Below are 27,073 nucleotides of genomic sequence, written 5' to 3'. Positions count from 1 at the left end.
GCTACAAAAATATCTGGAAACCATACCTGACAATATCTCTGGTCTTAAGACTATTAAATACAGTATAATAGTCCCAAACACTTTACTCACAATTGCCCTTGAAGGTAATTGACTTTTTTTATATGCCTCTTTCTATGCTTACAGGATCTGCTCACAACAGCTTCAAAATAGCCCAAAAAACCTTAAAAAACCATCTCGGTGTGTGTTCTACAATTCCCACATGCCCATTCTCTCTGGACCAATGTAGGCAGTTTTGTATTGCATATCAATAAAATCCTACTGCACCTTCATTGTGACACTTAATGCCACCTTGTACTGTACACAACTTAGGAAAAACATCAGGGTCAGCGTGGGAAGCTGTCACATGGTTAGGGACACCCTGAGTGGATTAGAAAAGCATAAGATGAAGCTAAATTTAGCCTGCCTGTGTTCCTCAACTCTGCAGTGCTGTGCAGAAGCACTAGTCTGTTGAGATTCATGCTTGTCAAAGCCGTCTGATCTCCTTCAGTTCCCATTGTCACAGCAAAGTGAAGCTTCTTTGCAGGACCTTCACAAAGCAATCATGGTAATAAGACACATAAAAAGCTCCTCATACATCACACTGCAGTCTCAGAGATAAAAAGGTGCACTTTCCAGTAGCGAAATGCCTCTTTATCATACTAGCAGTTCTCATACTAGTGTGTGCGTGACTTAATGTTGATGTTCTGCTGTAAAGAAGCAATTTTATCTATTCTTTCTTTAACTGCTGTTTAATGAAGGGGCCACATTTTTTTTAAGTGCCTGAGAATAACAATTAGGAAGCACAGTCACTACAGGATTAACTACTGGTATTGTACAGAGGAACACACGGCTGAACAAAACTTTCACAGAGTGTATCCAGAAACTCAAACGGTCAGTATCATCTTACAAAATGAACAAAAACATACTTAAAGAGGAAATGATCCTGAAAGGTAGATAGAAGTAGAGGAATTATGGTAATGAATATTGATTAGCACTGGCCAGTCAGGCAGGGGTGAACACTTGACTGTCCCCAACTGAACACTTGGGAAGAGCCTGGAAGGTCTCTCTTGATCTACACTCAGCATGTCCCGCAGGTTGCTAGGCAACCGCAGGCTTATTCTGACATCAGTGAGAGATGGGCTACTCTTCCAGCCAGCGCTCACTCAGCTGCCAGGCCTTGCGGAGCATACAAGGTGTGACAAGTGCTAGATACCTTTGCAGGGGCCAATGTTGAAGGAGCACGTCCACATCACTCAATCTCTCCTGAACAGGTACAGGAGCTCCCAGGGAACTGATCCTTGAAGCAGGTGATGACTGCAGATTGGGCATGTAAGAGAAAAAGAAAGTGGCTTGATTTGAAAAAGGAAGGCTGAACAGTTCCACATCCTCAGGACCTTTATAGACAATGTCAGTCATGTGACACTAACACATTACTTATTCCTTGCTGAGCATGTGAAGCTTATATACCTGATGCACAAGCTGTCATTTTCACTCCAATGCAAAATAAAGGATTACTCATGGGACTCTGAATCTTTGTGCTTATGTACAGTATCGGCATAGACCAGGACAGCACAAATCAATATTATTTCTCTGTCTAAATTGAAAGTGACAACACCCTGCAAGGCTGAATCACTAACCCAAAATGGAACTTTTTTTTTCTGATACAGGCATTATCTACACTCTTTTCAGAATACAAATGTCCAGAATACAAATGTTGAGTTGCTATTGACCCACAGTGTAACCGCTTAATACCCTCTTTTTTGGAGCTGAAGGATGGTGTTGACTGTAATGATATTCACTGCGTGGATGTTACAGGCAGGATAAAAGAGACAGCATGGGGTTTGTATTCACCCTCAAGAACTGGTACCTCAGTGCGCCTTTTACAAAATTATTATTATTATTGCTTACACTTATATAGCGCTTTTCTGGACACTCCATTCAAAGCGCTTCACAGGTAATGGGGACTCCCCTCCACCACCACCAATGTGCAGCATCCACCTGAATGATGTGACAGCAGCCATAGTGCACCAGAACGCTCCCCACACACCAGCTCTCAGTGGGGAGAAGAGCAGAGTAATGAAGCCAATTCGTAGATGGGATTATTAGGAAGCCATGATTAGTAAGGGCCAATGGGAAATGATATAACAAGGTAACACTCAGGAGCCTGCACTCTACTACCAAGCCACATCCACAGTCCTTTGGGATCGTTTCTTGTACCCAAAAAGAAAACAAATGAAAATTCTTCCGAAGCGAGTCCATCTTGGAGCCACAGTTGGTTGTTTCGGCCAGTCAGTCACACTCTCTCGCACACACCCACTCTGGAGCTGTGTGGCTTACCCACAGTGCCCTGGCTGTGGCTTCACTGCTTTCTCCCAGCTACCTAACACGCCTGCTGGGAAGACGCAAGCAGCTTGAATAGGGAGGAACTTGGCTGTCAGGAATGAAACAGGGGACAGCTGGCTCCTCGTAGACAGTGACTCCAACTGACTGTCTGTCACAGTGGACTTAAGCTTTTAGCCTTGAGTGGTAAAAAGGACTATGAATGCGACTTTTAAAAAGAAGAAAATATTTTCCTTCCAGAATCGTTGCTGCGCATACTTTTCCACAGATTGTAATGGCCAGTGAAAGTGGACATTTATGTGTCTTGGCTACCCTGGTGGTGTTTGCTGTGGCAAAATAGTGAGAGGGAGAACAGTCTCATGGAAGGCAGGAATCTTGTATCCAGCCTTTGTGAAGTTTTATAGACTGTGATAATGTTTTTCACATTTCTATTTTGTTACCATATTCACATTTTGCAGAGATAAAAAATGATGTAGCTTTCATTTCTTTTTTGTCACCTTTTCGTCCAGTCAGCTGCTGTTGTCAGGTGTCGTTGCATTGAAAACCAGCTGTTCAGAGCCTTCCTGAAGTTCTAGTTTGGAAATTTGGAAATTATGAATTTTTAGGAAGCAGGAATTGTTAGTTTTAATATTGTCCTTATACAGCCCTTTACAATTTGTTTTGAATTATAATTAGCAAATGACCTCACAAGCCCCACACCTGCTTTAAATCATCAATCTGAACTCTGTAATATTCTGTATTAAAACAGAGGGTTTTAATAAAGGAATCAATCAAACCCCCTGCATAATCTCTCTCTCTCACTAATCTAGGGATCTCCAGTCCTGGTACTGTGAAGTGAACATGTAAATACCAGAAAAATCTCATTATTGACTTAGTTGGCCCAGTGTACCAGCTCCATCCAGCGTTTCAGGTGCTGCTGCTTTAAAGTGACATAAACAACCTGCAGACGTACCCAGAGGATGGGTGGGGCGACTCTAAATTAAGAAGATTCCACAAATATTCCTGAACAAAGGGCCTTTTTCACTTGTGCCAAACTGAAAAATCGAGTCTATACTGTATATTGCCGCTGAAAATGTCAAAAAAACACCGAGGTTGGATATTTGACCTTAAAGGGAAAATTCAGCTTGAAATATTTCAAGCTGCAGTTCAGAACACATGACAGTGAGGTCATTCCATAATTGCCTTGTGCTACAAAACACCTCCATAATGCCACACTGCCAGTGTCAATAATTCACGTTCTCCTGAGCCATGTAAAGACACCTTCCATACAGTAGATACCAGCACAGCATCCATTAATCTGTCTGCTCTGGGATGTGATCATTATACAGCAAAAGCATTCCCAGAAGTCACCAGGAGACAATATTCCACATTCATTTGAAATTTAACCTCAGGTCCTGGATTGTTAAATACTACACAGCTACCGTCACTTACAGAGTATAAATATATTAAAGCACTGAGAAAATAAGATCAATTGATAAAGCAGTAGTAGCGATTTCTGAGATGCCAGTGCGAATGCTATTGTACAGATGGGGGAAAATCTAAATGACTCGGAAAGCTGCACTGAAACATCTGATTATTGAGAATGGCGATGTGGTATCACAGAGTACACAGGGATAATATACCAATCTAATATGTGCTGAATTGCCATTTGGAACAGTTTGTGTTTGAACATACAGTTTATAAATGAGAGCAGGCCTTTCAGCCTATCTTGCCCGCTTGGTAGTTGGTAGTTAATTTATCCAAGGAAAAGATCCTGCTGTTTCTTGAAAGAAGCCAGGGTATCGGCTTATCAGCGTCAACCACATGGCCTTCAACCACATAGCTCGCTCCACAATGTCACAGCCCGGTGTGTAGAGGGGTGCCCCCTCATCTGGGTTTCAATGCACTTCCACATACAGTAGTTTCCACTTATGTCCCCCTGTTCCTGTCTCAGGAACACTGGGTTTGCCCTGTCATTGTCTTAGAGGATTTAGAATACTTGGACTGAGCTCTCCTCCATCATCTTCCCTGATGCTTGTTTTGCAATGCAGTTTCTGCTTCAGTGTTGCACTGCAATATTTCCTACATTTCAGAGTTCTGGGAATGCAACACTAACATAGGCCCAGCCCCACTTGTCGTGTCCTATGCCTCTGTAGGGCTCTCCCAGCGACGGTATGATGACAATGTTACTGTTTAGAGCCTGCACACCCCCCGAGGTTAATGCCAGCTGTAGAAGAGACGATTGCCTGCCAGGGAGCAGCACTTTTGTGGTTCAGAAAATATCTTCAGTGCCACTGCTGGGCTTAAAGCCAACCAGGCAAATAAGATGCTCCCAGAGAGATATCTAACAACAGCACAAATGGCCTGAAATAAAGAAATGTCACAACAGCACTCAGGGCTTTGTGAAAGGCAGGCGGTGGAACTGTCTCACATGTCAGAGGACTGAGACTTTGAGGGGGGAAGAAAAGCTGTATTTTTAACAGTTGTAAAGTCTGGCATCACACTGCGATTAAATACACAAATCTACAAAGCCTTTGCAAGCCAGAAGGCCATTTGAATTTGACTCCTCATTATAAGTCATGTAACGCAATGCGTCTGTTCAAGGATATTCTTGGCATTGGCACGGGAAGGCCACTGAGCCTGGAAAGGCCAGGCTTTCATGAGCTTGGTGACCTGAGGCTGTGATCCCTCATAATATGAAGAGCAGTACAAAGTGTGAAACGCATAGCTGCAATTCTCTAAACGCTGGAGTGAAGCGTTCAGTGTATCCAAATAAAAGAAAAATAAAGCCGATTGAACTGCTCTCAAAGGACATGCCAAGTCTTCTGAAAGACAGCACGCCACTGGGATCAGGAAGGTCTTTCCCTCAAAAAAAAGTGTAACTCGCTTCCTGTCTCACAGGGTATCACACTTGTAACACAAATATCATTTTGCAGAAGTGCTGGCCCTGCAGTGGGATTAGACAACCTTAAGATTAACTGCCTCTGTTGGACAAAAAGATAGCTTTACTTTGTGGTGGCGAGATAACAGCTTTTTAAAAGTGATTTCCTTTCCTGCAGAACCATAGCAGCAGCACAAACAAATGAAATAAAACAAAGTTTTTAAAGCAGCGCAGCAGGCCTCCAGTACGTCTGTCTGCCTTTCTCTTACAAGAGGCGTCCGCTTTAAAACTCCAGCTTTGTGAGGGTTTCCTGTGGACCGTTACCATTCAAATCATACAAGTTCATTTGAAAGATTCCCAAAAGATGCACATTCCGAACGAACCCTGACTATATGGCGAGGATGAGAGAGAGCCACCAATTGCACACAGCACAGTGCAATCGCATTTTGCAAGTATTACAGTAAGTATTTTAAATAAAGAAAAACTGAATGCATGAAGTCTGATTTGAAAGGGTTTGATAAATTATGCTTCTGGCCCAAAATGGAAACAAATCAAATGTATCAGGGATTATGATTCTGTCTTCAGTTTAAGTGATTAAAAGAAGTGTATTTAAAAAGCATTTAAAAGGGGATGATAAATTCACAATAAATCTAAGTGTAAAAAATAAGCACTTATGTCTAAAAGCTGCCATTGAGCCTGTTGAAATGCTCTATTCCAGAATCTATGAAGAGATTCGTAGCTGCTAGGTTGCACACATTCTATCGGTTTTCAAGTCAAGGTTGTCTTTCTGCATTACTATTTGGCAGGTTGTTTCTTCTAAGCGTGTTCGAGCGAGCAGAGGATGGGCGGTCAAGGCTGCCTTGCCGTGGGTGTAGGCTTAGAATCTGACCACAAAGGAAAATGCAATTTCTCTTCTGCAAGATCCTATCCAAATACTGTATCTGTAATCAACAACAATAATTTCCAGCGGTAAAACAGAAGCCAGGGGCATTTGCTAAATGTGAAGGGTTTGTGCACGCAGTAGAAGTCACATTAAAGGAATACTTCTCCGTCTGTTGTGGTGAACGATGAGGAGGGATGATGTAATGGGATCTTGAAACAGGCGGCTCTATTGTGTGTCTAGTAAAACAGACACACAAACACCACTGTAAGGTACAAAGAAAACAGTGCTCTCTATTCACAGTTTTGGGAAGAACAAATTATAGGCCCTAGTCTTACTCTGCTTCCGAGCTCTAAATACACTGCTTCCTATGTCTATCGGAAGCCGGGCAGCTAAGCTGCTTACAAGCACCGAAACAAAGTCTCTCTGAAAGCCCTTTAAAAAGCACTCTTTCAAAAAGCCTCTCTTTGAAATTCTCAAAATTCTTCAATCTCCTTCTTGCTCGTTTTTCCCTAACTCCCTGTGATGTATCTCATTTTGCTAGGCTCTGCACTTTCTACCAGATAGCACAGGTTAAGAGGCCTTGTGGAAGCCTGCTTCCTGGTGTTAATGTCATCAAACCCATTGCTTTCCTCCTATTGGTCTGGGGACAGAGGACTGCCTATCATTTCCCAATGCCATCTGGGAATTGTGGTTCTAACATCATGCTTCCTCTGATGTTTCCTCTCTCTTGTCCATCCATGCTTTGTGCCTGGTCTAAGGAGACTTGCCTGAATGTTTGTATCATTCGGGCTATTATGTGTTTCTAAATGGGGATCCTTGGTGCTTTCCAAGGAAAACTGGAAAATGTCTAATGGCTTGGAAAGCATGCTTTGACAATCATTCAAATGATTAATACACAAAAAAGGACAATTGAAATGCACCTAAAGGAGGTGCTCTGCAGCTTAATAACAAAGACTAAAAACACGGAAAAAAGCTAGTAACACTCACAAAAGTGGATGAGCTGCTCACAGATGAGATGTACAAAAAAGATACAATAAATCCAGGAAAAGACAGTGTGCTCTGTCATAAAAATCCAAATCAAGTATTCAGCAAAAGATGTCTGCCACCGGCAGTATGGAACGACACAATATTCCTGAAAGCCCAGTCTTGCACAGCCAGCATTCCAGATGAGTAGTCCTCCAGCATTTCTCCACCATTTGCTGAGGCTGTTGTGCACAACAGCAAGCAGGTTTTTGTGAGAAGAGGTAAACACACTTTTGCCACATAGCATAAAATGAATGTATCACCCTGTCTGGCACTTTTATTTGCGCAATAAAGTGTTCAACTAAGACTAAGATATTGTGTTTTATTGTGTCTTGTGATTTGAGGCTCATATTCCCTACAGTAATATTATAAGTACAATATTTAGAAAAATACACAGTAGGGTTATACAGTATGTGTGCTAATTATAACTGATTTACTGTAATTTGCTCCAAGAGCAGTTTCAGAACAAATTTCTCCTTTTCTTTAATCACAAGGTCCTTTTGACGAAAAGACTCAATAAATTTCATTTAACATTAGCCAGCATAAAACAGAACACAAGCGCTTAACTTCTCAGTTGTTAAATAGAAAGTTTCCTTGCCATAAAATGTGAAATAGTGGGTTACACTGAAGGGACTAACCACTCCTTAGTCAAAGGAGAGATGTTGTATTTGATTTCAGGCAGAATATGAGTTATTTGCAGATGGATTATTTATACGGACTGAATTTTAATAGGAAACGTTTATCACTAGAATTAGTGCAGAGACTATGGGTGTATTCAATAACTACCTTGATGATGTTGATGTCTTTCAAGCTACTATTAACCAGAAATTGTTAGTAAGGTGTGGGTAACAGTCACATCTCATCTGTAGTCCATCTGATAGCCCTGGAGAGAATGATGCTAACTAGGATCTATTTGAGCGTCAATGTCTTCACATAGATGGTACAAGGAGGTACATGAAACACTATGGTGGTCACGTCAGCCTGAAAGGAGCAAAGGAATAAAAATAACATCTTATACAAAGGCAGCTGTATAATCCAACAAAGCTTTAGAAGTGTGATTATCATTATTACAGCACTGTGGCTTTCAGTAAGTCAGATAAGCCACTTAAGGTCTGAATGTGCAATGTGCAAAAGAACACTCAGGCATTCTGACCGAGGAGCCATGAATCAAACTGACACGGCAACGTGTTCGACAGTGTTCTGTGGAATATCTTCTAATATCGAGGGGTTGAAAGAAAAGTAATTATTTCTTGCAAGCAGCCAGTCCAACATACTGCCAGATTTCCATCATGCTAAATGACATTCACTTCTGGTTTCCAAACTTTTACAGTCTGACCCCTGAGGGACAAGCAGTATAGATTTCATAAACACATTGCTCATGACATTTGTATTATCCAGGAAATCTAAAATATTTTTCTGCATGCTGTTGATCCAAAATGCATAGCTCCTCTGATGTTTCATATATGTCGGAATATACACACGGCACGGTTTGGCCTTTGTGTTTGCTATTAACAACATGCACTCTGGGTTTTAAGGGAAGATCTTTCACTGTCTGACTGAAGGACCTGAGCCCTTTTAGCCTTGAACAGAGTTTATGAGGGGATCTGATAAAGGTATTCGAAAAACTCAAAGGTGTTGAGAAAATCAAACCATCAGGGTTCTTCGAAATGGACAGTGAAACACGAATCAGGAGCACAAGTGGAAACTACGTGGAAGTACACTTAAAACTGTGAACAGGAGGCTCTTCTTTACCCACTGAGTTGTGGTAGTACAGTGTGAAACAGTTTCTTGAAAGAAGCCATTGGATCAATTAGTTCCTAACTACAAAATGAGCTAAATGAGCTAAACAGCCTCCTCTCACTTGTTCTTATATATATATAATATAGCCATTCTTATATTCTATATGTTTTGTTCATTTTTACTAATTTTGATGTTTTTTATATCATGATTTCTTTCACTTCAGTGACTGTTTTTTAATTGATGTAATTAAATATCATTTAGATCTAAACAGCAAATAAGTGTCTTTTTACCATCTTTACATACATCATCAGATGTGTGGGTGCACAATTCTAGCTATATCCAAGGTTCACTAGGAATAACAACACTCAAGAATTAAGTGCCTGAAGGATTATGGAGTTTAGTTTACTGAAAACTTGGCTTAACCTGCTTGGCTGAGGGCCGACCTTCTGGCCAGAGAACAAGGAGGCCGGGACCCCCCTGCAGAGTGAGGGGTGACCAAGGGGCAGCTGCAGAGGTGGACATGGGCTGGAGGTGGGATACGAAAGAGAAGGGAATCATGTAGGTATTTAAAATGTTTTAGGAGAGGAAATGACATCAAGAGTGCTTGCTAACTACTATCTGATTGAACTGATTGAACTTGGCTGTTGCCACCCCTCCCAACCGTTCGTTACAAACTCCATAAAGAAAGTGAAGGTGAGTGCAAAGGTGTCACTAATACTCCAGAGCAGGTGGACAGAGAGCTGCTGAAAGCAGACACACAGAGAAAGAAGGAAGAGACAATGAGAGGCAATTAGTGGAGATGAGATAATCACAGCCTTCCTGCTGGAGCAGCAGGCTTGGAAATAACTCTGTAAAATAATAATTCCTCTTTCCACATTAAAGAAGGACAGGCTTATAAAAGACTCTTTGTCTAACTGTTCTAATGAATATCCATTCAGCAGACTTCGAAGTGGAGTTTCTTTTTCCATATCTCTCAGAGAGAAAGCAGGGTCATATGCTACTTAACAGGATTCTGCTGTCAGGCTTATTGCTCTCAATGTGTACTTTGAGTGTTTAGGAGAGAAAACCATAATAGCTTTCAAATGTGCTTCCACCAAATATTTAATATTGAGCTCACTACCTATGCAATAAGCATAGTCCAACCTTTCCTCTTTAGGTTTTGCTGATATTTATTGTAATTTATCTCATCCTTAGGTTTGAATATACACGTTTTTAAGTTTAAAAAATGTGTATGAATCATTTTGTAATTTCACAGAAGGTGACACTGTAAGAACAGTCTGAGTACTTTTTCAAGGCACAATGTAATTAATCGTTTGTATGATATTACGCAGTGTGGTTCAGATGACAATGTGTAAGTGAGTGTGTTGTTCCTAACTACAACACATAGTGATCTGTGTAGCAGCATTGTCATTCAGGCTGAGGTACTGTAGAACACATTCTGGAGTGTTTAATTGAGGTTTTAAGTCTTAAACACTGTCACAGAAATGGCAGGGTATTATTATATTATGCTGCCTAAATATTATAACAGATCTTTGAAGTACTTGTGAAATGGTAATTTCTCTTTGGGTCGTGTATATTATTTGGTTGAAGAAAAAAATACCAGTTAGCATGGAGCTCGACATTATCGAGATTTCCGTTTTAAGAATGTAAAATGATTCCTGCCATTTTTCACCTGCCCATGTCACAGAGCAAGTCAAGCAAGACTACCATTTACCATTTGAGGGAATATATTCAATACTTTAGTAATTTACACAAGCTGTAACTACTGTAACAGAGTCTACAACGAAGCAAAAGAACATTTGCAAACGAGTTTTCTTTTTTGTTTTGTTTTTGGCTTTGAGCTCCTCTCCTTCCTATGGAAGTCCGTTTCCGACAGGGAGTAAAAAACCATCTTCCAGACCCCGTTAGATGGGGAAAATCCAGTCTGGCCAAGCGCCAAGCGCAGGGGCGTAACCACGGGTGAGCCTGATTGATCCTAGGCCTAACCAATCAATCCAAAATAATTTAAGACCCCCCCCCCCCCCTTGTTTGCGTCATATGATTTGCTTTTTTAATGTAACGTGTTTTGAGTCTTTTTTCATCGTATGCGATTTTCTATTGGCTCGCGGTATCTTTTGTGGCCAATAAGAACATGATGTAAATATCGTGGGGCGGGGCAGGCGTAGCGGTAGCCTAATTGGCTATCGTTGTCGTCAGACGCTCTTGGAGCTGTCTAGCGCTAGGTTTTTAGTTTATTAGCCAACATGGCAAAACAAATGCGTATATCTACGTTTCCCAAAAAGCCGCCTGTACATGACCAGACCAGCCCCAAAACAAATAAGACGCATGAGATGCTACAGGCATTTTGGGTTTTAAAGAGTACAGCCTGGCTCCCCGAACACAAGTGTGTCTGGTCCGCAAGGGGCAGTGCACGCGTTTGCGTGTAGCAGCTCGATACATGCTCGACCTGTAGGAGTTGAGCACGAAGAGGTTCTAAAATTTCTCCTGTAAACAAATTACAAGTTTTGGAATGCATGAATAACATTAAGATAATATTGACGGATAGATGCAAGTGTGCATTTTACAGATAACTATTCAAGTGCCCCGCAGTATTTTAAGTGAACGACGTTTACAGAGCTAAAATACTGTACATCCAAAGTATGTATTTGACGCTTTTGTTAGCAGACCATTCTTGCAATTAAAGGTACGATTAATTGTTGAGCATTGTAATGCGAATATAACAATTCAGTGTGGGGACTCACGAATTTCCAAATGAGGTGTCTTTTGGCATCGAAAATAAAATACTAATTTCGTGGGTTTCATACAAGTTTAAAAGCATCATGAAGGACCAAACAAGATCTTCAGAACTTAATATTTTAATATCTCCCCAGTTTTTATTTTCATGGTGCCTCACTCGATATTACCCTTGGGGCGATGCATTTACTACAGCCTCTGAAACCCACACATGCACGTTCTTCTGGTATGTTACGCTCAAGTCCGCTGAATATTTAAAGGCAAAGTAAAAGCTCCGTGAAGTTGCCTCCCCTACAGACAACACAAACGATTAAACCCACCTCATTCATCAGTGCTACGTTTGTGCCGGTTTGTGTCGTTGAAAGTAGCGTTTGTGCTGCTTTCGTTTCCGAGATACAGCGCCTTGTTTTTCCGGTGATCACATGACCATGGACGGTGACTTTGACCTCCAGTGACCCCGTCTGCCGAGTTCAAGCGCTCTGTTACAGTTTAGCTCGTACCCTTAACATTTTAAAGACAATCAATATCCATAAACATATAAGTCTGCTTAGATGTGAATAATACTAAGACATGACGCATGCCAACAAGTTAACCATCTATGACATAAACCTGTGGTTGTAATGTATGTAAAATCACCGAGATTGTAAGATCTATGGTTTTATTTTCTCGGTTTCCTTTCTTTCCCTACCGTGACACGCTGTTGCCAAACGCGTAACTGTGGGATACCTTCGCGACATGATATAACCAGATAGGACGTGTCGGGATATATGGACTTTGTGTTGCAACATGCGTTCAGCATATCCTATCGCAACATATGTACTCCATCTCGCGACATAGGGGCAGGGCATTTTGTCGGGGTATGTCATATCGCGATATACGGGCTTCATGTTGCGACATCGGTGTGACCGGTTTTTGTCATATCGCGATATAGGGCGTTTTATGTCGCGACATGGGGTGGAGCGTTCTTGCCTGGGGTGTGTCATATCGCGATATGCGGGCTTCATGTCGCGATATGTAGACTCCGTGTCGCGACATGGGGATGGGGTTTTGTCGGAGGGGTACGCCATATTGCGATATATGGACTTAATGTCGGGACAGTGGAGGCATGACAGTGATGCGCCAGTCGCAATGGGTATCGCAATGTGATCGTGATGCGAGCACTCCTATGGTGACATGCTATGGGAGTCGTGAATGCGCTCTTTGCTATTCAGTTTTGACCTCAGTGCGACTTCTCTTAGATTGAACAGTAATTGGAAACCAATGGATGTGTTACTGTATATCCAGCGTGCTCATACAGCACACACGGCTACAGTATTTGGACCAAGAAGAACATCCATCACCTGTGTATCTACATGTTCTCGGAACTTCCGCTGTGGCGCTGTACCCAATCAGAGTGTCGATTCTCACTCTTCACCCAATCGCGACCCGAGCTGTTCGGGGGTTTAGCCAATCACGGGTCTGAGAGCTGTTCAAGCGAGCAGCGCCAGGTGGATCGGCTTGTTTACTGTCAATGAGAATCTATTTTTAAAATGTATCGGCTTATTTTTTTAACGTCGTTATTGATTCACAGTGTCCCGTACTCTTTGAAATAAACACATTTTTTATTTGAAATATAACGGCATCCGCTGCTTTCTGTAATGAATACATGGTAGTTTAAAAATTTTAATCGTATATTTAAGGTAGGGGAAACACCTTCTGCTTTGTACTTCAAAAATGAATAGAAATGTAAAGTCTATGATCATTATATTATTATGCTCGTGCTTTCAATTTTGTTTTTTATTGTTAAATTATATCGATTAATTGTTGCTTAACAAGTGTGTGAAAGAGAGAGAGAGAGTATATATAAGGTTCCGCTAATTCTGCTGTTTGATTATACCGCTCGAGGATTGCATTGTAAATTGGAGGGGTGCCCCTATGCTGGAAGGATGGTCAGTTAGAGCCCGGGCCACCCACTTTTGCAGAGGCCCACCCAAAAATCAATTGCTGGCTACGCCCCCGGCCAAGCGGCTCTGTTTTCATCAGGCTGGAACTCGCTAAACAGGGACAGTCCCGCCTGGACGCCGCTGTGCAAAGCGGCGCATTTGTCTTTATTTTTTGCTGTTGGTTTGTCCTTTTTTTTTTCAGCTTTCGCTACACGCACACCAGGGTGCCTCCGCTCCCTCAGAGGGGGCGTCAGATATTACCGGTATTCGCCGCGGTTCCTCCCGCTCCTTCATCATTGCACCTGTTAGCTAGTTGGTAACTGAAAGGATCTCAGAATTAGAAAATAGACGTCAACAAAACGGCTGGACAGCTTTCCATACTCCCACAGCCCTTTTGGTTGAAATATGCCTGCTGTTCTCGGTTTTATATTCACTTACCCCTATTTTCCATTCTGGTTTATACTTCGCTGTTAATGCTGTGGATTCACAATGTTCACCACATCAACATTTCTTTGATTACTACTGCTTGCAGAATGCCTCGCTGTGCATGCTTGGACGAAGCAATTTTATCACGTGCATGAACATGATACAGAAACAGGTGGCATGGTGATGGGGCAGCTCACACTCCTGCCTCGCACCTCTTAGGTCCTGGGGTTGATTCCTGTCAATAGCTTCTCCTGCTTAGACACGTTCTCCTTGCATGCACGTTCCTATCAGCTGCCTTGGGAGCCCTGGTGTTGTCCAGGACCACTCCACAAAGATGAGGATCCTTGTTTCATGTACTAATTTCTGGGGGGCTAACACTTTTACTGGAAGCAACTGATACAGACAGGTGCGTTTTGGGACCAGTTAAGGTGTAACTCAAGGGAACAACACCGGGGTCTCATCCGGTATACGTACCCACATCCTTCCAGTTTCCAGCACCTTAAGCATGGCCCCACACTGATGCCCCTTCATGTCATCATTTACAATCCCAGAGACAATTTATACAGCTGGGTACTTGACTAAAACCAGCTGAGTGAAGCTCCTGGCTCAAGGGCACAACAGCAGTGCCCAGCCAGGATCAGAGCCCACAGCTTCTAATGACTAGAGTCTGATGTGCGCCACTGCTGCACATCGCTGTCCTGTGCTGCTTCAGTTCTTTCAGTTTTCTCAATCTGCAATGCATTAGCTAGGTTAGATGACAGGTCAGGGGGACAAGGAAAAACAACTCTTCCTGAAACAAAACACTAGCGTCACGGACTAATTAAAGAAGCTGCTTCTAAAATTAAAAAAAAAATGAATTCATTAAAGTCAGTGAGCACAGGTGGGGGAAACAATACTTAATTAATAATTCCTCACATTAATGTAATGCTTTTTTACCCTGAACGATCTCAGGTTGCTTTGCATAAACAGTAGCAACATGTATTATCTGCCCCTGAAGAGCAGCCCCACTGCACAGCAGTTCAGGAAGAGTGAAAATTCTTTACCCATTGAATTAAATCACCCCTGGCAATAAAGGAGGCTGCTGTTAAAGTTAGGAGCAATGCTTGATATACAGAAAGGGTCTAATCAAATGCTGTTGGAGAAGCTGATGAAAACCTAAGGAAGCTCATTCTATACTGTATGTAATTATCTAGATGTAGCCTGCTTCATTCTGCAAACGAAGAGCTTTGTTTAAACAGCTTCTTGAAGTTTGAGTTTTCACTTTTTTTTTTTGCCTTCAGCAGAATAATAAATTCAGGATTTTTCATTTCACAGAGCACAGCTTTTTTTCCTTTTCATTGTCTTAAATTCATTGACAACTAGGTTGTTGCCCTGAGCTGGCAAACAAGTTAAAACTGTTGAAGTAGCTCAATCTGGATCAAGTTCAGTCTCAGGCAATGGTTGACCTATTTTTCACTGGAATAGTATTATCTTTTATTTGAAAAAAAAAAAGTTATCTGCAAACTAAAGTCTAACACTGCACGATGAAACTCTAATGTTTTGAGTATCTCCACCAAGCATTATATTAAACTGGTTAGCTAGGGTTTGTTTTTTTCTTGGTTTCATTTTTTATTTTGGCTATGGGAATAAAACAGAGCAAAAAAAGAATACAAATTAAACACCTGGAACATCATTAGAAAAGAAATGTGAAGAAAAAATCAGCTGTTAATAATGAAGGATAACTGGCATTTAATTAATGAGATTCTATTGGTAAAAGTGATGGATTAGCTATATTAACACTTTATGTTGTTAATTCTTCATAGAGACAGTAGGGTCATCACATTGTAGAATGAAAATTTCAGAACGCAGAAGCTACTCAAGGCTTCGCCTGATCAGTATAGCATGGGGGACCTCTACAGTATGTGAAACCAGTTTGCTGCTGTATGTATTAGTGGGCAGCACACTTACTTTGCTACAAATAATGTCTCCACTCCAATGTCTCTGTGCAGGGCAGCCTGGTGGTGCAGTGGTTAACATTGTGGGCTTGCAGTGATGGGGCCCTGGGTTTAATTCCTGGGGTGCTATCTGTGTGGAGATCATACTGTATATTCTCTTCAAATTCAACTGGTTTCCTCTAGTTGCTCTGGTTTCCTCCCATTGTCCAAAGACATGCGGAAAATGGGCCCTGGCACACTCCTGCAGCTTTTTCTTGAGCAACGTTCACATGATCCACCCACACCCTTACCAATTATTCCTCACCACTCCTAATCCAGGCCTTGATACTCCCCCACCAAGACTGTTGTACAGTTACCCTCCATGTCGGCTGGTCTCCCACCCACTCCTGCTCATCAAGAATTCTGTGGCTCTTCTTCTCCTTTCTCTTCTTTCCTGCCTGGCTCCTTATTTCTGCACAGATCCTGCTCAAAGTTTCAGTCTCATCTGCTGCGGTTTCAGCCCTCTGTTTCTGCCCATCCTCCGTCTTTCAAATCTCCTGACATTCCCTCCCTCCTTTTTCACTCCTCCTCTTCCACCAGTATCTCATCTCCATCCTTTCTCTTCCAGCCCCTGTTCTTTCAGAGTACACTATCAGTCTCTGATCCACCTTTCAGCAGTTTCTCCAGACTCATCTCTTTAGCCTGCTCTTGTGATCGCTCAGCTCTCCGTTACTGCCTTTAAAAGTCCCAAACTAGTAATGTTACTTGCTAACTCGCTTGTTCGTTAGTGTTTCTGTGACAGCCTTACTGTCATTTTACTTATTCATAGTATTTTTCATAGTATTTTTATGTGAAACAAATTAAACCCAGTCAGCATGTCTTTGGAAGGTGGGAGGAAACCAGTGCTCTGGAGAAACCTTACTAGAAGTCAGAGAAAACATGGAATCTTAACAAAAAGAAATTAAAAGGATTACGCATACTGTATCACAGGGCACACATGGACAACATATCTTTGGAAGCTAGGAGGGATCCAGAGAACCAGCAGAAACTCATATAAACACAGGGGCAATGTGAAATCTCCACCCAGATGAGTGCCATGCCCTATATCAATCTCTGGACCTAAGAGCAATGGGGCAGCAGTATTAATGGTCATGGTACTATATCACTCCTTTATATGCCATACTCTGTTAATTTATTAATTGCAATATATTCTAGTTTTGAGGGATTCACGCCAACACTTTCCCAGTTTTGTGAGAATTTGGTTAAAAAGTTAAAACCACACAAGATGACAGATGGAAAAGTACTCTGTTATCCTAGGAGACTTAAGACAGGATAGGGTTTAAAATGTACACTTTACTGTCAGAAGGGAATTAACATGCAAAGCATACAACAGCATTGGAAATTTCTGTCCTTGGTTTAATTAATTTCCAGAAGGCAAATTTGATACCCCCATGTTACATAAAAAGGATTTTATTTACAATTAATTACAGTGTGACAATTCCTGTTTGAATTCCATCAGCAGTCACCGTCTTAATTGGTTGGCAAATAGTAAAGCTAGTAATCCAAACAACGTGCTTAAAAACCCCTGCGCTTCCATAAGGTGTTATGTTTCACTGATTTTGAAAAGTTTCAAAACCAGCCCTGTCTTCATGTTTTACAGCATTTTGTTTGTGGCATACACACAAAGCCATCATGTTTTGATTTGTTTAAATGTTGAGGCTTAAGTGAAGAATATCGTGATGTTTTGTCGTGATCGCTTTGTGATGTCAGACATATATGTATATAAATTAATTAAATCACAGCGTACCTTAAAAAAGGCTGTTTGTATTAACCGTGAATCCATCTGTTTCCTAACCACTTTATACGGTACAGGGTCACAGGGGACCCCACAAACACACTCACATTAGGGACAATTTTCCCAGCAGCCAATTAACCAACCAGCATGTCTGTAGACTGTAGAAGGAAACCCAGACAAGGACAGGGAGAACAGAACCCAGGGCCCCAGCAACACAAGGCAGCAATGAAAACCAATACGCCACCTCTCCACCCTGCTTGACTGCTAGATTATTTAAAACAGACTCTACCTTTTGTCATTTTGGCACCGGTTAAGTTAGAGTGTGAAAACATTTTTTTTATGACTTTGAATAAGGATAAATAGATCAATTTTCACTTCCATCTCCACTTGATGTGCTGTAGTATTTTACAAAACTGTTATAAAATATGCAATGTATTGCATAGATTCTGGGTTTTTAAAATGTTTTTTTTCTTAAAAAGCCAGTGTGTGCCCACTCCTGTTACAGATAGCAGACACTGTACAATGTATACAGTACTGTATATGCGTATTGTTGGGAATGAACAAGGTATCCATGATTTACTGGTTAGCTTACACAAACTTGTTGGCTTTATTGTAATTCCTTGAAGGTGTTCTCTTTATTACAGGCTACATTTCCTCCTGAAGTACTTTATCTCAACGTCTGATTAGAAGATGTGATTGAAATGCACTGTATAGTGAAAGTCAAATTGGAGAAAATGCTTTGCAGTGGGCTTTTGTAGTTCAAGGATGTCATTTGCTGTGGTTCAGAGCAAGGCATTAACTTATCTTTGCAGAAAATATACCAAACACAGGAAAATGGAATACATTTCAGTGCTGATGAATACCTCTTTAATTTGGAGGTGAAACGCAATCGTTGTTAATCTTTCAGAACTCACCTTGAATTACAGCTCTATGAACGAAACTAAAAACAGAAAGAGTTCTGGACTTGTGTGCTAAAAAAGGGCAAAGATCCATTTCAAATTTCAAATTTTGAAAGAGGATCATTTTAAATGTCCTGTTTAATTAAATAAATAGTTCATAATGAAGTGTATTATAAATAAGCGTTAAATCTTGCAGACACTCATTATAATGCATTCCTGAAAGAGGACAAGGGTATTCATCATTGAAGTACTCATGATTGAAGTACCACAATGTATTTACTGATATAATTAATGAGAAGCAGTAATTGTGCTCTATTTTCTGGAACACTGGTTTGTTATAAGAATTCACAGTGACAACGAATGGCCATCTGTCAGGGGTTCAGAAGTGGGCAGAAGTCTCCTGGAAAATAGTATTAATTCATTTAGAGTACACTCGTGATCATCATTAATCTTACTCACCTTGTGCCTTTCTGTAAATTATTTATCTAATCTGCATAAACGTCCGAACTTGAAAGTGAACTACTCCAGCAGCCTGCATGGAAATGTTTTTGGTTCTTTTCCCGTTTGTCTCTGATTTGTAAACTCAAGGAAATGGGGAAGCTGAACTGAACTCCAAGATGTCATCTGAAACCGTGAGAGCTCATACTTTGGATTGCAAGAGACCCTGATGTCATGTTTTTATAGCACTCTAACAAGAAATAGTTAAAAAGTGCCATCAGCTTAGGAAAAAAAAACAGACATACACACAATAGTTTGTCTTTATTGGCTTTCCTAAATGACTCTCCTAAAATGGGTTTTAAGTCATTTTAATTGTGCTGTTAGTTTCATTTTCTTCATTTAATAAATCGATCTTGAAGTAAGGAAAGCTCACCTTGGGACGTTTTTTGGGTAATGTGACAGCCGGGGCTCACTCTGGCCTGGCCTTTAGCCAGGATGTCCTCTCAACAGGTCAGGACTGTTTAATGTCTGTAATCACTGCCTCATCATCACTGAATCGGTAGACTTCTGCCTGTTGTTAAAGGGAGCTCGGAGAGTCAGAGATCAGGCGATTAGTGCATCCTCTCACTAATAAGGTGATTTGTCTCTGGGAGCAGGGGCAGCCATCAAAATCCTTGAATGTGAAGGTGTGGGAGCTGCTTTGACTGATCCCCGTGAGAAGGGAGTCAGGCATCAGAGCCCACTGATCGGAGTATCCTGACAGCCTGTAAGGAGTGTGAGATATTTTTGACATGGTTATTAGAGAAGAGGTGTTTTATTTACATCCCTGGAGAAAATCTTTGCACGTTGGAAAGGTTACAAATGGAACAAGGCCATTTGGCCAATCGGCAATAGCTAGTCTAGCTAGCATATTCCAAAACATTGCCAGGCCCCTTTCTGATGAGTGATTTATTTTTGTCATACAGTACCTATGTCAAGAAAAAAATAAAATGTTTAAAGTGATCACTAGCGTTTTTAATGATTAAAGGTTTGCTTGAATACCTCTGCTTCTCATTGCATGTGGTGTGTGTACAGAACCAGGGTTACAATGAAGCCAAAACTTAATTCTATTCTCTTTTTGGAGTTTGTATCCCACGTGGCTGACTATAATGAGGACATTGTTGATAACTGTTTTGCAGAGTGTTAACTAGCACGATGGCGAAAGGGCAAAACCTCTATTCAATATTCAAAACAGCAAAAAAAAACAAGTTAGTACAGCACAGCTTAGAGTGTGAAAAGCTTAATGATCCTTATAGCAAACCACATTACCTTTGATGACTGTCATCTGAACGGAGTAAAATTTTAGTCGATTGAGTTGTTCACCCTTTTTTAACAGTCACTGGCAGGGGCAAAAAATAAATAATCATGGGAAATTCACCATTCATTATAAGGTGTTTTTCGAAATATAATATATATTTATCATAAAATGTAAGGCAATGCACAAATGCTTGGTTGAGCAATTAACAAAACATTTTTTAATAATGGTAGATGTAAATAGATTAAACTGCCTTCCCAATGACAGACACACATTTTCTGGGACAGTAATTCCATTCTGGGAATGAAACAAATCTATAAATCAGGGACTGATTGCTCTTCCTTAAGCAAAAATTTCAACAGAAACAAAAGAAAATCAAAGGTAGTAAAACTACAGGACCTGAATTATGACTGCCTGTTTTCTTTTTCACATGAAGTATGGCCATTATCTTTATGCCCTTATTTTTTATTTTAGTGTTCATCATTTTTGTTTATTTTCTAACACAACTCCCTTGGAAATGATAAAAGTGCAGCTTCATAAGATCTCAGTCTAGCTTTGGATGTTATGCGATTTTTATCATTATACGTTATAATTATTATTAATATTGTAGCTGTAGTATAAACCATATGCATTTTCATTAGGTCGTAAACATATCAGGACGTCCTAATGTGAGTTAAACAGGCTCTGGGATTACTGATCAGTGTCAACTGTGCCCAGTAAATTGGTAAAGAAAAAACAGCGAGCAACACAATTGGTGTCGTCACATTAAAAGAGTTTTGCCTTTCTGTCACGGACGTCCAAAGGGACAAACCGTGGGGAGCAGGAGAGCGGAAAAAGACCCATATGCGTAGCGGCGAGACGGGAAAAAGGCCCGGGCTCATTAGTGCAAAGAGTTCAGGAATGCCGTATAGAAACCTATGCCCTCAGGGAGCGGACGTGGGGCGCCCTGGTGCTAGGCGGGTCTCAGGACATCCGAACGTCAATGCTGAGCGAGGACAGAGTGCAAGACCCGGAAATATATAGCCCAAGGAAAAGAGAGGGACAGGAAGGACAGCAGACCGGAAACTAGGGACAGGACAGAGAAGGAGCGCCCTCTGGCTGCAGAGGGCGTGACACTTTCTGAGTGAATGAAAAGCAATTTGTCATGTACAGTACATCAAGTGACAAAAGTAAACTTAGGACACCCTTGCAAATGACCAGTCGCTATGCAGATGGTCATGTTGGAGGAGCGGGTCTACACGTCTCATTCACTCCATAGCTGTGTGTGAGTCGCTACCATGAGTCCATTTTCTACACCATTCCTGACTGTAAATGTCGTGCGTAAACAAAGCTCACTTTGCACTGGAGCAAACCGTTCTGACAGCCAATTCGGCTGTGCAGCAAAATGACCGTTCCCCTCTTTATTGGCCATATACAGTTTTTTGTATTAGGAATTTGTCTTTTCGCATGCCCCAGCTTGCTCTCCATCAGACACACAGACAGGGAGAGAAGCTGGGGGTCAGAGCGCAGGGTCAGCCTTTTATACGGCGCCCCTGGAGCAGTTGGGGTTAAGGGCCTTGCTCAGGGGCCCAATGGAGTAGGATTCCTCTGCTAGCCGTGGGATAGAACCGGTAACCTTCCAGCCACAGGTGCTGATCCTGAGCCACAGAGCCACCACACCGCCCCTTGTTTATGACTGAAATGAAGTGATTGGTACATTTAAAAAAATATTTCGGTTGTGCTGAACTCGAAAGGCTTTTTGTTCCACTTTTCCTGTCAAGTGCTGTAAAACGGATCAAGAAATGAGGAAAACAGAGAACAGTATATGGACATGCGAGTAGTGACTTATCCAATGTGTTCAACCTTAGTATCATAAAATAGCAACCAGAATGATTTGTCAAAGAGAGGTGCAAACTCTTCAGTGAATAGTAGGAATGGAGTTACTCTTTGAAAATACGAATAATGAAAGCCTGTTTCCTTTGGCTTCTCTCCCGAATGCTCCCCACTTCTCTGCCAGCTACTTTCACAAACAAGCCTGCAGACACACATTTCATTAAAAACGGTTTTATAAGTGCATGCAATATCCTAATTGATCCTGGAGCGCGGAGACAAAATGCATGTTCCCAGGGATGCTAATGGGAGAGAGCAATTTGTCTTCTGGCTAGACACAAACCTCTGTCACATCCTTGCATTTTAACATGTTCATGACCGACCGCGTGTGTCGTGGGATTGCAATAGTTTGTCAGAGTGTTTGAATTAACAATATCATCTCGTTAGAATTTATCATTATTATTGGTTCTGTAATAATAATAACAACAACAACAATAATAATAATAGCAGTAGTAGTAGTGTCCCCTGAACCAAGGCAAGGCCATATGTTCTTTTCTGAGCCTGTTTTGATTAAAGATGGTGGAGAAAAGGCTAAGAAAACAGCACAAGTGAGCAGAAGAGACACTCTTCACCTCCATGAAGCATTGAGCACTCTGGATTAGAGTTGGGAAATGTGGAATTGTCAAATTTGCACTCATAGAAGCGACATGAATGGAGAAAAAAGTAGGGGAATATGAAGATGTGATATAAGTATACAAACAATGCTACTCCATTTCCATTTAGGATCACCAGATTACATGTAAATTTTACGGATGTCGGAAGAGACGAACCGTGGAATGGCAGGAGAGCGAAAAAGACCCTATGCGTAGTTCTGCCGTATAGATACCTATGCCCTCAGGCCATGGACAGGAGCGACCTGGTGCTAGGCGGGTCTCAGGACATCCGAACCTCAATGCTGAGTGAGGAGCAGAGCAGAAATAGGAAGTAAATAGGCTACACAACAAGACACACCAGAAAGACATGAGTAATTACAGGGAACTAGGAACAGGACAGAAGTAGAGCACCCTCTAGGTGTAGTGGACTTGACAGTAAACTCCCATTTCCTTCAGAACTATTGTGTTCTGTACTACATGTAATACAATTTTTGTCTTTTCTTTTGCATGTCACTGGAGTACCTACTTAAGACAAACAAATAGTATTTTCCTGAAGACATTCACATTCAATGTAAAATACAGATGATATACAGTATTTCAAAGTGTGTGGTTGCAGATATTTGTTCCTGCTTGAATTTGCATTTATAGATTATGTAATGAGAAGCAAAGTACATTTTATAAATCACATTCGGCCAATTTTCACTCCTTTTAAGGACATTAGAAAGGGTACAAACAGTCAGAGACATTGAGAGCATCTAGTTAGTTTGGCTGCCAGTAGCTAATTAATCTAATAGTTTCACCCAACCAAAGCCAAGGTATCAGCTTCACCAATATGGCTGGGTAGCTTGTTCCAGACTCCTACAACCCTGTATGAAAGAAGTGCCTTCTGCTCTCAATCGTAAGTGCACTTCAGTGTAATTCTCAATTGTGTCCTCTGGTTGGGGTGTTGCTGTTGAAATAGGATCTATTTGAAGAAAAGGAAAATAATGAACTGCAAGCACAGGTCAAAAAGGACAACAGAAAGCTCCTGAGAGACAGCGAGAGCAATGGGGATGTAAATAAATAATACAATATGTTTTCAACATTACAATACCATAATATAAATATAAATGATAAAGTCTCAAGGAGATAAATAGGGAAGCTTCCAGACAACGAAAGGGGAAAGACTGATGAATTAATATCTCACTCAGGTATCCTCCAAAGAAGAAATAAACTGCATGCCGCAGGCTGAGAAAAGCCAAAATCCCCTGCTAAAGACCATTAGCTCAGAAGATGCAAAGTAGAGGCACTTAAACAAATCTCCAGAGCCTGAAGCCACTCTATCAATTGATCAACAAAGAAATAAAAGAGATGTTACTCATACGCTGTTACAGTAGCAAACCTCTTCCAACAATCACTCAAGACAGAGGTACTAAGCTATAGAAAATCACAAACATAGCATCTATCCTAAAAACTAAGTTATAACAGTCCAATAAGTCTTACTTCTTCATCATATAAGGTTATAACATAACCTATAGTTAAAATTTATGAGGCTTTTAAATGGCAGGTGGTCAGTATTCTAACCAATTAATCAATTTGAATTAAGAACTGATTAAGAATAAGAAAGTACAGGGATGAATACTCCAATTGGGGTGATGTAATCAGGAGTGCCACAGGGGTCTGTATTAGGACCTCTGAGACTGAAATGGAACTGGATTTTACTATCACTTCCATAGATCTAAAGTAGATCCTTGGAGCCCTTCAGAATGCTTCGTTCCACGGTTCATCAATACATTTACACATTAATGCAATACATTAATTAATTAATACAATATACATTATACATTAAAGCTTTTTTAATGTATAAATTAAAATTGCATATCAGCCTCTGGGCATTCAGCACCTCTCTGTACTAGAAGACTGCCAATCATTTGGTTTGTCCTTGGAATATTAAAAGCAGGCCACTTATTTTAAATTTAAATTTTTATCCAAAGCCTCATTTCCAATACCAACTAAATGTAACTCAACAACAGACAAGATTACTCAACTGAAATACGAGCTCACTTAATAACCTGCTTGTTTTCTGGTAGGAAGGCAATTATACAAAGATATAAATCATATATCTGCATATCTTCTTTCCCATTCCTTTACCCAACATCTAATCTTATCCCTAATCTTAATTGCTAACACTAATCCTATCTTTAACTCTATCCCTAATCCTGCCTTTCCAGTACTAAATCTATTCCTTTTCCTGTTTTCAGGTGAATACAAATTATAAACTGTTATGTAATCTTAAACCTAAACCATAAACCGTTTAATCTTAATTCTATACAGTATGTAGACATAATTCTAAATAAACTTTTTGTCTTATACTAGCCCTTTCCAAGTCCCTAACCTTGTCTAGCCCTATATTCTAATTATACAGTTCAATACACTCAAATCCAGGTTCTGCAGAGAAGAACAGGAATTAGTATTCATTAAAATCCTTAAATTCACTTTGCAATATTCAAAAAAGACAATGTGTGATACCTGAGACCTGAGACAGATCACTCCAGTCTTTCACACATGGACATGAATGCAAAGCTTTGGAGTGCCCTATCAGGTGTCCACCACAGTCTCCAACATCCTTCACTGACTGACTCACACTCAGTTTGCTGTCTAAACCCCACAAGTTCAGAAAACAAAGAATATCAGTGCAGCATGTAAATCTGGCTACTTAGAATAAGTGTTGCATCACCTTCATACAGTGCTTACCTGACAACGAAATCCTGCTTTATCCTGTGAATCCATGAGGTTTTCTAAAAGCCTAGAGTTGTGAATCTTTTTGTCAATTAAGGGTTACAAATTGTAGTTCTTATTTGAAGAAGTGGGAAGCTGTGTCAGAAAAGTAGAAAGAAGAAACACCAACAGCACAAAGAAGGCTCACCACCTCACCTCTTCTTCACATCAGAGGAAGAGTCAGCAGCTGAAATGCTTCTTCTTTCTGTTGTTTTTATTTGACTGTTCAACCCCCCACCCCACTGGGAATATATGATGTACTTGTACTTGATTGCCACCGGCACAGTCTCAGGTCCATGTCTTTCCTCCCAGAGTCCTGGTAGGTGTCACAGTGCGCCAGTTCCAAGCGTGGCTCACGCAGTAAGGGACAGAAGGGAGGAGACCCAAGCAGGTTTGCTCATATGCCTGGTGCCAGGGAGCAGGGCTGACAGTGGGAGCAGAGCATTATGGGAGGAATTGACTGTGTCTGCTGTTTCAGAGACAGGAGGTCGGAGGACTGACTAACTCAGGGTCAGAGACGGCATTCACTCTGGCTGGGACTATTGGCTGCTCATTTTATATGTAAACACGATCATTTATCTGTCACGGCGACAGTGGGTAAAAAATAAATATGAAATAAACATTCTGAACACCCAGAAATCCTGCAGAACAACATACTGTGCCAACTCTCTGAAAGTTTTGCTCATTTTTATAGAACATGAATGGATCCTCCTCACCACTCCAGTGTTCTTAGTAATTATTTGACATTTATGGACTCACAAGAAGATGAAAATATTGCAGAAGATGCATAAAAACATGTTGTTCTTTTATATTCACCTCAATGACATTGTAAAACAGCAGTCAAATGTCTACACATTGTATATTAAATTAAAACAATACTGCATTTTTTATTCTTTTAATCAATGCGTACATTTCTCCCAATTCATTTTTGCTGGAACTGTTTTTGCAGGCCGAAAAAAAAGTGTTCATCTACAAATGATGGAGAGAAAGCCTGAGGCTCTCATATAAGTGTCCAATATCATCTGTTTTTTTACATGAAAAGGTGAGGCTATCATGTGGGAAGCCAGAGAGTGAAAATGTCAAATTTGCACCTGTCAGGCTGGAGGTAAAGTTACAGATTTGAATGAAATGGTTTCAGCGTCCCTGTGGAGACGGTGAGAGAGGGTGGTGATGAGGGTGAAGAGGGGATGGCAGGACACAGCCTAATTGGTTCTCATGTCAGACTGTCTGCCTCCTTCTAATAGAGAGCTCTGCGAAGTGAAAATGCACAAAAAGGACTAAAAGACAGTTCTTTCCATCTAACATTTAAAGAAAGAAGTAACAGTTTTATTTAGAACTTAAAAAACATTAGTTGAATGCAATACATTATTTGGAAATTAATCAAGTAATTAGCAATGGACAGTAATTATGACTTGGGTGAGCACAAAATAAAGCTAAGACATTTGAAATGTGTACTGAATTCTTTTTTTTAATTTCCTTAGCAATTTTATATACATCTTTTATCCAGTAATAACGGGTTTTTCCTCGGCTTCAGAGTTTAAGACTTTACAAACGCTGGACAAAGATATTCCTTTTTTAGACTACGAAA

General features: G+C 40.8%; 1 long non-coding RNA gene across 1 annotated transcript; it reads right to left on the bottom strand.

Moving 5' to 3' along the window:
- Window positions 1-1,213: 1,213 nt before the first annotated feature.
- Window positions 1,214-2,913, bottom strand: LOC148649291 (uncharacterized). The gene is made up of 2 exons (XR_015926319.1): window positions 2,838-2,913; window positions 1,214-1,314 (listed from the first exon to the last, which is right to left on the bottom strand). It is a non-coding gene; the product is annotated as an uncharacterized LOC148649291 (long non-coding RNA).
- Between the last annotated feature and the right edge of the window lie 24,160 nt (window positions 2,914-27,073).

The sequence above is a fragment of the Lepisosteus platostomus genome, chromosome 14, assembly GCF_059453375.1.
Source record: "Lepisosteus platostomus isolate fLepPlt1 chromosome 14, fLepPlt1.hap1, whole genome shotgun sequence".
Taxonomy (NCBI): Eukaryota; Metazoa; Chordata; class Actinopteri; order Semionotiformes; family Lepisosteidae; genus Lepisosteus; species Lepisosteus platostomus.
This window is presented reverse-complemented; position numbering and strand designations above follow the sequence as displayed.